This window comes from Meles meles, chromosome 8, assembly GCF_922984935.1.
Source record: "Meles meles chromosome 8, mMelMel3.1 paternal haplotype, whole genome shotgun sequence".
Lineage (NCBI taxonomy): Eukaryota > Metazoa > Chordata > Mammalia > Carnivora > Mustelidae > Meles > Meles meles.
The window spans coordinates 54,440,183-54,453,256 of NC_060073.1; the positions used below are offsets into that span (position 1 = coordinate 54,440,183).

The 13,074-nt window shown below is 41.4% G+C and overlaps 1 pseudogene; it reads right to left on the reverse strand.

The window, feature by feature from the left end:
* Positions 1-5,962: 5,962 nt before the first annotated feature.
* Positions 5,963-9,622, reverse strand: LOC123948700 (annotated as a pseudogene).
* Positions 9,623-13,074: the final 3,452 nt, after the last annotated feature.

Below are 13,074 nucleotides of genomic sequence, written 5' to 3' on the forward strand. Positions count from 1 at the left end.
CAGGGAAATACAAATCAAAACCACAATGAGATACCACCTCACACCAATCAGAATGGCTAAAATTGACAAACCGAGGAATCACAGATGCTGGCGAGGATACGGAGAAAGGGGAACCCTCCTACACTGCTGGTAGGAATGCAAGTTGGTGAGACTACTCTGGAAAATTACATGGAGGTTCCTCAAAAGTTGAAAATAGAGCAACCTTATGACCCAGCAATGGCACTACTGGTATTTACCCTAAAGATACAAATGTAGTGATCCAAAGGGGCATGGGCACCCAAATGTTTATAGCAGCAATGTCCACAATAGCCAAACTGTGGAAAGAACCTAGATGTCAATCCACAGATGAATGGATAAAGCAGATGTGGTATATATATAATGGAATACTATGCAGCCATCAAAAGAAATGAAATCTTGCCATTTGCAATGACATGGTTGGAACTAGAGGGTATTATGCTTAGCAAAATAAGTCAATCGGAGGAAGACAGTTATCATATGATCTCCCTGATATGAGGAAGTTGAGAGGCAATGTGGGAAGTTTGTGGGGTAGGAAGGGAATAAATGAAACAAGATGGGATCAGGAGGTAGACAAACCATGAAAGACTCTTAATCTCACAAAACAAACTGAGGGTTGGTGGTGGGGGGAGATGGGTATGGAAAGGGTGTTTGGGTTATGGACATTGGGGAAGGTATGTGCTACAGTGAGTGCTGTGAATTGTAAACCTCTTGATTCACAGACCTGTATCCCTGGGGCTAATAATACATTATATGTTAATAAAAAAAATTTAAATTTTTTTTAAAAAGTAACTGGGGGGTGCCTGGGTGGCTCAGTGGGTTAAAGCCTCTGCCTTCCACTCTGGTCATGATCTAGGGTCCTGGGATCGAGCCCCGCATCGGGCTCTATGCTCCACGGGGAGCCTGCTTCCCCCTCTCTCTCTGCCTTCCTCTCTGCCTACTTGTGATTTCTCTCTGTCAAATAAATAAAATATTTTTTAAAATAAAATTAAAAAAGTAACTGGAACAAAGGTTTAAGTATTCTACCATTAGTTCTAGTCACTTACACTCAATGCAAACAGACAGCATCAAACAAATAAAACAAACAAAGGTTTAACTGGGGTTAATGTAAAAAAGAAATCCAAATTACTACATATATAAAAAAGAAATCCAAGTTACTACAACTGGAGAAAATAATGGCCATTTGAATCCAACTTAAAGATATGTCAAAAGGGACGCCTGGGTTGCTCAGCAGTTGAGTCTGCCTTCGGCTCAGGTCATGATCCCGGGATGCTGGGATCAAGCCCTGCAGGGGCTCCCTGCTCAGTGGGAAGCCTGCTTCTCCTTCTCCCACTCTGCATGTTTGTATTCCCTCTCTTGCTGTGTCTCTCTCTGTCAAATAAACAAAATCTTTTTAAAAAAAAAAGATATGCCAACAATGTGCACTAAATCTTGTGTACCTACATAGCTGAGTAACATCTGAAAGCTCTGCAAGAGTGTGGGGAGCGCCTGGGTGGCTCAGTCATTAAGTGTCTGCCTTTGGCTCAGGTCATGATCCCAGGGTCCTGGGATTGAGCCCCACATCAGGCTTCTTGCTCAGTGGGAAGCCTGCTTCTCCCTCTCTCACTCCCCCTGCTTGTATTCCCTCCCTGGTTGTCTTTCTCTCTCTCTCTCCCTGCAGGACACCCCCCGCCCTCAAATGAATAAATAAAATCTCTTTCTTTTTTTTAAGATTTTATTTATTTGACAGACAGATCACAAGTAGGCAGAGAGGCAGGCAGAGAGAGAGGGAGGCAGGCTCCCTGCTGAGCAGAGAGCCCGATGCAGGACTCGATCCCAGGACCCTGAGACCATGACCTGAGCCGAAGGTAGCGTTTTTTTTTGTTGTTGTTGTTGTTTTTAATTAATTTATTTATTTTTATTTGCTTATTTACAGCATAACAGTGTTCATTGTTTTGGCATCACACCCAGTGCTCCATGCAGTACGTGCCCTCCCTATTACCCACCACCTGGTTCCTCAACCTCCCACCCAACCCCACCCCCTCCCGCCGCCCCTTCATAACACTCTGGTTGTTTTTCAGAGTCCATAGTCTCTCATGGTTCATCTCCCCTTCCAGTTTCCCTCAACTCCCTCTCCTCTCCATCTCCCCATGTCCTCCATGTTATTTGTTATGCTCCACAAATAAGTGAGACCATATGATACTTGACTCTCTCTGCTTGACTTATTTCGCTCAGCATAATTTCTTCCAGTCCTGTCCATGTTGCTACAAAAGTTGGGTATTCGTCCTTTCTGATGGAGGCATAATACTCCATTGTGTATATGGACCACATCTTCCTTATCCATTCATCCGTTGAAGGGCATCTTGGTTCTTTCCACAGTTTGGCGACCGTAGCCATTGCTGCAATAAACATTGGGGTACAAATGGCCCTTCTTTTCACTACATCTGTATCTTTGGGGTAAATACCCAGCAGTGCAATTGCAGGGTCATAGGGAAGCTCTATTTTTAATTTCTTCAGGAATCTCCACACTGTTCTCCAAAGTGGCTGCACTAACTTGCATTCCCACCAACAGTGGAAGAGGGTTCCCCTTTCTCCACATCCTCTCCAGCACACGTTGTTTCCTGTCTTGCTAATTTTGGCCATTCTAACTGGTGTCAGGTGGTATCTCAATGTGGTTTTCATTTGAATCTCCCTGATGGCTAGTGATGATGAACATTTTTTCATGTGTCTGATAGCCATTTGTATGTCTTCGTTGGAGAAGTGTCTGTTCATATCTTCTGCCCATTTTTTGATATGATTATCTGTTTTGTGTGTGTTGAGTTTGAGAAGTTCTTTATAGATCCTGGATATCAACCTTTTGTCTGTACTGTCATTTGCAAATATCTTCTCCCATTCCGTGGGTTGCCTCTTTGTTTTGTTGACTGTTTCCGTTGCTGTGCAGAAGCTTTTGATCTTGATGAAGTCCCAAAAGTTCATTTTTGCTTTTGTTTCCTTGGCCTTTGGAGACTTATCTTGAAAGAAGTTGCTGTGGCTGATATCAAAGAGGTTACTGCCTATGTTCTCCTCTAGGATTCTGATAGATTCCTGTCTCACGTTGAGGTCTTTTATCCATTTCGAGTTTGTCTTTGTGAACGGTGTAAGAGAATGGTCGAGTTTCATTCTTCTACATATCGCTGTCCAGTTTTCCCAGCACCATTTATTGAAGAGACTGTCTTTTTTCCATTGAATATTTTTTCCTGTTTTGTCGAAGTTTATTTGACCATAGAGTTGAGGGTCCATATCTGGGCTCTCCACTCTGTTCCACTGGTCTATGTGTCTGTTTTTATGCCAGTACCACGCTGTCTTGGTGATCACAGCTTTGTAGTAAAGCTTGAAATCGGGTAACGTGATGCCGCCAGTTTTGTTTTTGTTTTTCAACATTTCCTTAGCAATTCGGGGTCTCTTCTGGCTCCATACAAATTTTAGGATTATTTGCTCCAGCTCTTTGAAAAATATCGGTGGAATTTTGATCGGAATGGCATTAAAAGTATAGATTGCTCTAGGCAGTATAGACATTTTAACAATGTTTATTCTTCCAATCCAGGAGCATGGAACAGTCTTCCATCTTTTTGTGTCTTCTTCAATTTCTTTCATGAGTGTTCTGTAGTTCCTCGAGTACAGGTCCTTTACTTCTTTGGTTAGGTTTATGCCCAGGTATCTTATGGTTTTTGGTGCTATAGTAAATGAAATCGATTCTCTAATTTCCCTTTCTGTATTTTCATTGTTAGTGTATAAGAAAGCCAGTGATTTCTGTACATTGACTTTGTATCCTGCCACGTTACTGAATTGCTGTATGAGTTCTAGTAGTTTGGGGGTGGAGTCTTTGGGGTTTTCCATATAAAGAATCATGTCATCTGCGAAGAGAGAGAGTTTGACTTCTTCCTTGCCAATTTGGATACCTTTTATTTCTCTTTGTTGTCTGATTGCCGTTGCTAGAACTTCTAATACTATGTTGAACAAGAGTGGTGAGAGTGGGCATCCTTGTCGTGTTCCTGATCTCAACGGGAAGGCTGCAAGCTTTTTCCCATTGAGGATGATATTTGCTGTGGGTCTTTCATAGATAGATTTTATGAAGTTCAGGAATGTTCCCTCTATCCCTATACTTTGAAGCGTTTTCATCAGGAACGGATGCTGGATTTTGTCAAATGCTTTTTCTGCATCAATTGAGAGGACCATGTGGTTCTTCTCTCTTCTCTTATTGATGTGTTCTATCACACTGATTGATTTGCGAATGTTGAACCAACCTTGCAACCCAGGGATGAATCCCACCTGCGAAGGTAGCGTTTTAACCCACTGAGCCACCCAGGAGCCAAATGAAATCTCTTTAAAAAAAAATAAAAGTGTGTGAGAAAAGCAAAAGATACTTCTGATTCTTTAGTATCTTATTAAAGAAAGCAAAAGATGCTTCTGATTCTTCAGTATCTTATTAAAGAAAACAAAGTGATTTACAAAGAAAATTACCAAATGATACATTTTTAAAATTTTTTTAAATTTATTTTCAGTGGTCCAGAATTCATTGTTTATGCACCACACCCAGTGCTCCATGCAATACGTGCCCTCCATAATACCTACCACCACGCTCACCCAACCTCCCACTCCCCGCCCCTCCAAAACACTCAGATTGTTTTTCAGAGTCCACAGTCTCTCGTGGTTCATCTCCCCCTCCAATTTCCCCCAACTCCCTTCTCCTCTCTATCTCCCCATGTCCTCCGTGTTATTCGTTATGCTCTACAAACAAGCGAAACCATATGATAATTGACTGTCTCTGCTTGACTTATTTCACTCAGCATAGTCTCTTCCAGTCCCGTCCATGTTGATACAAAAGTTGGGTATTCATCCTTTCTGATGGAGGCATAATACTCCATAGTATATATGGACCACATCTTCCTTATCCATTCATCCATTGAAGGGCATCTTGGTTCTTTCCACAGTTTGGTGACTGTGGCCATTGCTGCTATGAACATTGATGTGCAGATGCCCTTCTTTTCACTACATCTGTATATTTGGGGAAAATACCCAGTAGTGCAATTGCAGGGTCATAAGGAAGCTCTATTTTTAATTTCTTAAGGAATCTCCACACTGTTTTCCAAAGTGCCTGCAACAACTTGCTTTCACACCAACAGTGTAAGAGGGTTCCCCTTTCTCCACATCCTCTCCAACACATGTTGTTTACTGTCTTACTAATTTTGGCCATTCTAACGGGTATAAGGTGGTATCTCAATGTGGTTTTGATTTGAATCGCCCTGATGGCTAGTGATGATGAACATTTTTTCATGTATCTGTTAGCCTTTTGTATGTCTTTATTGGAGAATTGTCTGTTCATGTCTTCTGCCCCTTTTTTGATACGATTATCTGTTTTGTGTTGTTGAGCTTGAGAAGTTCTTTATAGATCTTGGATATCAGCCCTTCCTCTGTACTGTGATTTGCAAATACTTCTCCCATTCCGTGGGTTGTTCCTTTGTTTTGTTGACTGTTTCCTTTGCTGTGCAGAAGCTTTTGATCTTGATGAAGTCCCTAAAATGCATTTTCACTTTTGTTTCCTTTGCCTTTGGAGACATATCTTGAAAGAAGTTGCTGTGGCCGATGTTGAAGAGGTTACTGCCTATCTTCTCCTCTAGGATTCTGAGGGTTTCCTGCCTCACGTTAAGGTCTTGTATCCATTTCAAGTTTATCTTTGTGTATGGTGTAAGAGAATGGTCAAGTTTCTTTCTTCTACACATAGCTGTCCAATTTTCCCAGCACCATTTATTTAAGAAGCTGTCTTTTTTCCACTGTATATTTTTTCCTGCTTTGTCGAAGATTATTTGACCATAAAGCTGAGGGTCCATATCTGGGCTCTCTACTCTGTTCCACTGGTCTATGTGTCTGTTTTCAGATAAATAGCTCATCATTTTTATGAATATATACATGAAAAGTCCACTTCCGAGACTTAGCTATCCAAATGTGACCTACCACTATGCAGAGTTGAAGCAGCACGTTCACACAAATAAAACAGTGTGGCTTCACTAGCTTTGGCTTCTGTAAATGGCTCCAGGCAAACAAGCTTACTCAGGGTTGGCTCTGGATCTAGGCTGCTATCCAGGAGCTCATCAACTTCTATGGGTTTATCTACAGAGGACATAACTCTGGATGATGCTGTATTCCTGAGGAATGCAAGAAGTGGAAAGACTGTACTGCATAAGCTGCTTATCTGTTTTGGGCTTAGATTTCCTTCCCTCTTCTGAAACTGGCTGAACTACATTGTTCTTGGTAGTTTCTAATCCTTTATCCTCAGAATCAACCAGGAGATCTAGGTCTATGCTAAACTGTCTTCCTGACAGCATGGTTTGGAAGTCCTCTAAGCTGCAATCAATACTGTCAAGATAATCCAACAGCTCAACCTTTCCCAGAAGATTGATGCTATCATTTAAAATGGAGTCCATTATGGTCGCAGGATCTTCTGTGGTGAAACTAGATGAGCCATTTAGCTGGACAGCACTAGACATGAAAGGACTGGTACCATCACTGCCTGAACTTAGGGATTCTCTAGCTGGACTCTGAATGACAGGTACATACTCACCTTCATTGTCATCTTCAACAATGACAATATCAGGGTATTGGCTACAGTTGGAGGGATCGGATATAACATATTCATTAGCTTCTGGAATAAGTGGGATATTTTCTTCATTTGTCTTATCATCAGTTACATCATAAATAATGATGCCATCTGAAATTCACTCCTTTGCCTTTAACCTCAGTCCTACTGTGTGGAACTTTACGATGGTGATTATCAGCTGGTTCTTTGACTATATGCTGAAACAGATTCATTTTGGGGGCTCTATTAGTGTTTAGAAGTAGTGGCCTTTTATGTTTTAAACTCACAAGTTGGTTATTCTGAACCAATGTAACAATAAACTGGAAAATCTTTCAAATAACTTGTTTCTGTTGTGCTTGTTTCGCTCATAATTCTTACACCTCTTTCCAAAGGAACTAATTCTCAGTTTTTAATTCAGAAAGCCTGGACTCAATAGTTTCTTGTTTTATTCAAAACTTCTGAGCACTACTTATAATTTTTGTTAAATCTTCCTGATGAATCTTATTTTCTTCCGAGTTTTGAAGAGGAAATCTTCCTTTAATGTTCTCCAACAAGTCATCCTGACCTTGTTTGAAGTAAGGATGCTGAAATTCAACAGGACCATCTCGTTCCTGCTTTACAGTTCCAGAGTCAATATTCACAACTTTACAGAAACCATACATATTCAATCGCCTCACAAAGCTTGCCATATTATTGTGCTTGAAATATTGGGGAGGAATTTCTTTTGCAAATCTTTGTTCCTCCAAAACCAGAAAACTCTGGCGATTCTAGTTCCAGGTGATGAACTCGTTGGTGTGGGTCTCCTCAAGTGTCCACAGCTTGCTGAGGAAAGCTGGCACGTTCAAACTCTGCTCCTTTGTTTTTTTGTTGTTGTTGTTTGTTTGTTTTAAAGATTTTATTTATTTTACAGAGATCACAAGTAGGCTGAGAGGCAGGCAGAGAGAGGGAAGCAGGCTCCCCGCTGAGCAGAGAGCCCGATGTGGGGCTCGATCCCAGGACCCTGGGATCATGACCTGAGCCGCAGGCAGAGGCTTTAACCCACTGAGCCACCCAGGTGCCCCTCTGCTTCTTTGTTAAGGAGACTCAGGAATTCCAAAATCTACACACGAACATAGCAGCTGCAGTGGCAGCAGCCTAAAGAAAAAATTTTGAGCGTACACCCCAAAATAATAGTGAAAATAATGTATACATTAGTGTCTTTAGTTACAAGTAACAGAGACCGACTATGTGTGTTAAACTAGAAGGAAAAATACTGAAATAATGGTCATTCTTGTCCTGCAGCCAGCACCAGAGGCCAAAATCCTACAGACTGGGTGTGATGAGAACATCACTGCCATTCAGCACTTGATGGCGCACCTTACTCTGCCAACGCCATCAGCCCAGGCCCTGCTGAGGTAGCTTGATTCACTGAGGCTGCAAACTTGGATTTGGTACTTCTGCTGCTGCTGAAAGAAAAAGAAGGAAATTGTGTGCTGACAAACACTACATCAGTGAGGTGATCAGGGTTAAGAGCAGTAGGGGCGCTTGTGTGACTCAGTCCATTAGACGTCTGCCTTTGGTTCAGGTTATGATACCAGGGTCATGGGAATGAGCCCCACAAAGCTGGCTCCCTGCTCAGTGGAAAGCCTGCTTCTCCATCTCCCTCTGCAGCTCCCCCTGCTTGCACTCTCTCTTCTCTCTCTTTCAAATAAATAAGCAAAATCTTTAAAAAAAAAAAAAGGTTAACAGCAATAATGATGTCACATTGATAGTATGTATGTTCCCTTGAGATGATGTGTTGGAAAGAGCACTTTCTCTTTGTGATCTTTCTCCCTTACACCAAGAAGCCTCAGTCTAATATGAGAAAAACATCAAATTCTAATATGTGGGCTTCCTATCAAATATATGACCAGTACTCCTTAAAACTGCAGCTGTCATCAAAAGCAAGTCTGAGAAATTGTCAGAGCAAGGAGGAACCTAAGGAGGCATGACAGCCAAATGTAATGTGGCTTCCTGGGTGGGAATCCTGGATCAGAAAACAGAAAAGGGGAAAAAAAACACACACACACACACAGGGGAACCTGGGTGGGTCAGTCAATGATGCATCTGCCTTAGAGTCAGGTCATGATCTTTGGATCCTGCAATCAAATCCTGGGTCAGGAACCCCGCTCAGCAGGGAGTCTGCTTCTCCCGCTGCTCCCCCCACACCCCTCCCCCACCCTGATCCTGCTCTCTTGCTCTCCCACACTCAAATAAATAAAATCTTAAAAAAGAAAAAAAAACACAAGGATGTCCAAATAAATTATGATTTTAGTTAATAATATGTCAGAAGGCACCTGGGTGGTCAGTTGCCTGGGGATCGAACTCTTCATTTCAGTTCAGGTCATGGTTTTGGGATCTCATGGTCATAAGATTGAGCCCCACTTGAGGCTTTGCACTCAGTGTGGAGTCTGCTTGGGATTGTCGCTCTCCCATCGCCACTGCCCCTCCCCCCATTCTCTCTGTCTCTAAAATAATTATTAAATGAATAAAATCTTAAAAGAAAATATTGAGGAATAATGTTGATTTTCCTAATTATAACAAATATAATTATAATGTAAGATGTCAATAATAGGGGAAAGTGGATATATGAGGACTCAGGGTACTTCTCAGTTTTTCAGTAAGTCTAAAATGACTCTAAAAAATAAAGTCTATTTTTTTAAAAAGAAAAATTGTTTGCTGTCCTTACATTTTCATCTCACTAGTTCCTAATTCAAACACTAGACTGAGAGTATTTGATTGATTGAGTCTAAGTTACATGCTATACCTTAGCTGCAATGAAGAAAAAGAAAGTCAGTTTCAAATGGATTCAGTTTGTTTGGAGGATACAGGCTTTAACTAGTCCAAGACTCCCAGATGACTGTATATATGGAAAGGGTACTCAAATGATCAGAAGCCAAAAATTGACAAATGTTCACTACACATGGCCTATGACACCAAACCACCCCCACTAACCTCTTGACTACCTACAGATTCAGACTGACCAGTGTAACTCATAATCGACATAACACAATACTCTGAGGACGTGTAGGACACAGAATGTTGAGTGAAGAGATACAATAGCATCCCGCAGGGAATGCTTCCTTTGGGCATTAGGATATTCTCATCTGACTGTATTACTAATGCATTCCTTACTGCTAGTTCAGTATCTGCCACATATTAGATCAATAAAAATTTGCTAAATAATATGTGGTCTAGGAAACCTATTGGCTCAATAAGTTCTCTCTGTATTTTTTTCTTAAATAAATGCAGATAGTTTTTAATTCAGAACATCTGGATGTCATGATGCTACATGGAAAAGGAGTTTGCAATAAACAATTGCGTGCATCTCAAGGATCAAGTCCCAGAAAGCTTCATGTAATTTACCTTTATATTGAAAGTCTCATATCGAGAGAAACCTTACAAGGTTGTTCCCTTAATAAACATCGAAAACGCTTCAAAGTATAGGGATAGAGGGAACATTCCTGAACTTCATAAAATCTATCTATGAAAGACCCACAGCAAATATCATCTTCAATGGGAAAAAGCTTGCAGCCTTCCCATTGAGATCAGGAACACGACAAGGATGCCCACTCTCACCACTCTTGTTCAACATAGTATTAGAAGTTCTAGCAACGGCAATCAGACAACAAAGAGAAATAAAAGGTATCCAAATTGGCAAGGAAGAAGTCAAACTCTCTCTCTTCGCAGATGACATGATTCTTTATATGGAAAACCCCAAAGACTCCACCCCCAAACTACTAGAACTCATACAGCAATTCAGTAACGTGGCAGGATACAAAGTCAATGTACAGAAATCACTGGCTTTCTTATACACCAACAATGAAAATACAGAAAGGGAAATTAGAGAATCGATTCCATTTACTATAGCACCAAGAAGCATAAGATACCTGGGCATAAACCTAACCAAAGAAGTAAAGGACCTGTACTCGAGGAACTACAGAACACTCATGAAAGAAACTGAAGTACACACAAAAAGATGGAAGACTGTTCCAGGCTCTTGGATTGGAAGAATAAACATTGTTAAAATGTCTATACTGCCTAGAGCAATCTATACTTTTAATGCCAGTCCGATCAAAATTCCACCGATATTTTTCAAAGAGCTGGAGCAAATAATCCTAAAATTTGTATGGAGCCAGAAGAGACCCCGAATTGCTAAGGAAATGTTGAAAAACGAAAAGAAAACTGGCGGCATCACGTTACCCAATTTCAAGCTTTACTACAAAGCTGTGATCACCAAGACAGCGTGGTACTGGCATAAAAACAGACACATAGACCAGTGGAACAGAGTGGAGAGCCCAGATATGGACCCTCAACTCTATGGTGAAATAATCTTCGACAAAACAGGAAAAAATATTCAATGGAAAAAAGACAGTCTCTTCAATAAATGGTGCTGGGAAAACTGGACAGCGATATGTAGAAGAATGAAACTCGACCATCCTCTTACACCGTACACAACGATAAACTCGAAATGGATAAAAGACCTCAACGTGAGATAGGAATCTATCAGAATCCTAGAGGAGAACATAGGCAGTAACCTCTTCGATATCAGCCACAGGAACTTCTTTCAAGATATGTCTCCAAAGGCCAAGGAAACAAAAGCAAAAATGAACTTTTGGGACTTCATCAAGATCAAAAGCTTCTGCAAAGGAAACAGTCAACAAAACAAAGAGGCAATCCACGGAATGGGAGAAGATATTTGCAAATGACAGTACAGACAAAAGGTTGATATCCAGGATCTATAAAGAACTTCTCAAACTCAACACACACAAAACAGAGAATCATATCAAAAATGGGCAGAAGATATGAACAGACACTGCTCCAACGAAGACATACAAATGGCTCTCAGACACATGAAAAAATGTTCATCATCACTAGCCATCAGGGAGATTCAAATGAAAACCACATTGAGATACCACCTGACACCAGTTAGAATGGCCAAAATTAGCAAGACAGGAAACAACGTGTGTTGGAGAGAATGTGGAGAAAGGGGAACCCTCTTCCACTGTTGGTGGGAATGCAAGTCAGTGCAGCCACTTTGGAGAACAGTGTGGAGATTCCTGAAGAAATTAAGAATAGAGCTTCCCTATGACCCTGCAATTGCACTGCTGGGTATTTACCCCAAAGATACAGATGTAGTGAAAAGAAGGGCCATCTGTACCCCAATGTTTATAGCAGCAATGGCCACGGTCGCCAAACTGTGGAAAGAACCAAGATGCCCTTCAACGGATGAATGGATAAGGAAGATGTGGTCCATATACACAATGGAGTATTATGCCTCCATCAGAAAGGATGAATACCCAACTTTTGTAGCAACATGGACGGGACTGGAAGAAATTATGCTGAGTGAAATAAGTCAAGCAGAGAGAGTCAAGTATCATATGGTCTCACTTATTTGTGGAGCATAACAAATAACATGGAGGACATGGGGAGATGGAGAGGAGAGGGAGTTGAGGGAAACTGGAAGGGGAGATGAACCATGAGAGACTATGGACTCTGAAAAACAACCAGAGGGTTATGAAGGGGCGGCAGGGGGGTGGGGGGGGTGGGAGGTTGAATAACCAGGTGGTGGGTAATAGGGAGGGCACATACTGCATAGAGCACTGGGTGTGATGCCAAAACAATGAACACTGTTATGCTGTAAATAAACAAATAAAAATAAATAAATTAAAAAAAAACACACATTGAAGGGGAGATGAACCATGAGAGACTATGGACTCTGAAAACCAACCAGAGGGTTATGAAGGGGTGGCGGGAGGGGGTGGGGTGGGGTGGGAGGTTGAGGAACCAGGTGGTGGGTAATAGGGAGGGCACGTAGTGCATGCAGCACTGGGTGTGATGCCAAAACAATGAACACTGTTATGCTGTAAATAAGCAAATAAAAATAAATTAATTAATTAAAAAAAAAACACACATTGAGATACCACCTGACATCAGTTAGAATGGCCAAAATTAGCAAGACAGGAAACAACGTGTGTTGGAGAGGATATGGAGAAAGGGGAACCCTCTTCCACTGTTGGTGGGAATGCAAGTCAGTGCAGCCACTTTGGAGAACAGTGTGGAGATTCCTGAAGAAATTAAGAATAGAGCTTCCCTATGACCCTGCAATTGCACTGCTGGGTATTTACCCCAAAGATACAGATGTAGTGAAAAGAAGGGCCATCTGTACCCCAATGTTTATAGCAGCAATGGCCACGGTCGCCAAACTGTGGAAAGAACCAAGATGCCCTTCAACGGATGAATGGATAAGGAAGATGTGGTCCATATACACAATGGAGTATTATGCCTCCATCAGAAAGGATGAATACCCAACTTTTGTAGCAACATGGACGGGACTGGAAGAAATTATGCTGAGTGAAATAAGTCAAGCAGAGAGAGTCAAGTATCATATGGTCTCACTTATTTGTGGAGCATAACAAATAACATGGAGGACATGGGGAGATGGAGAG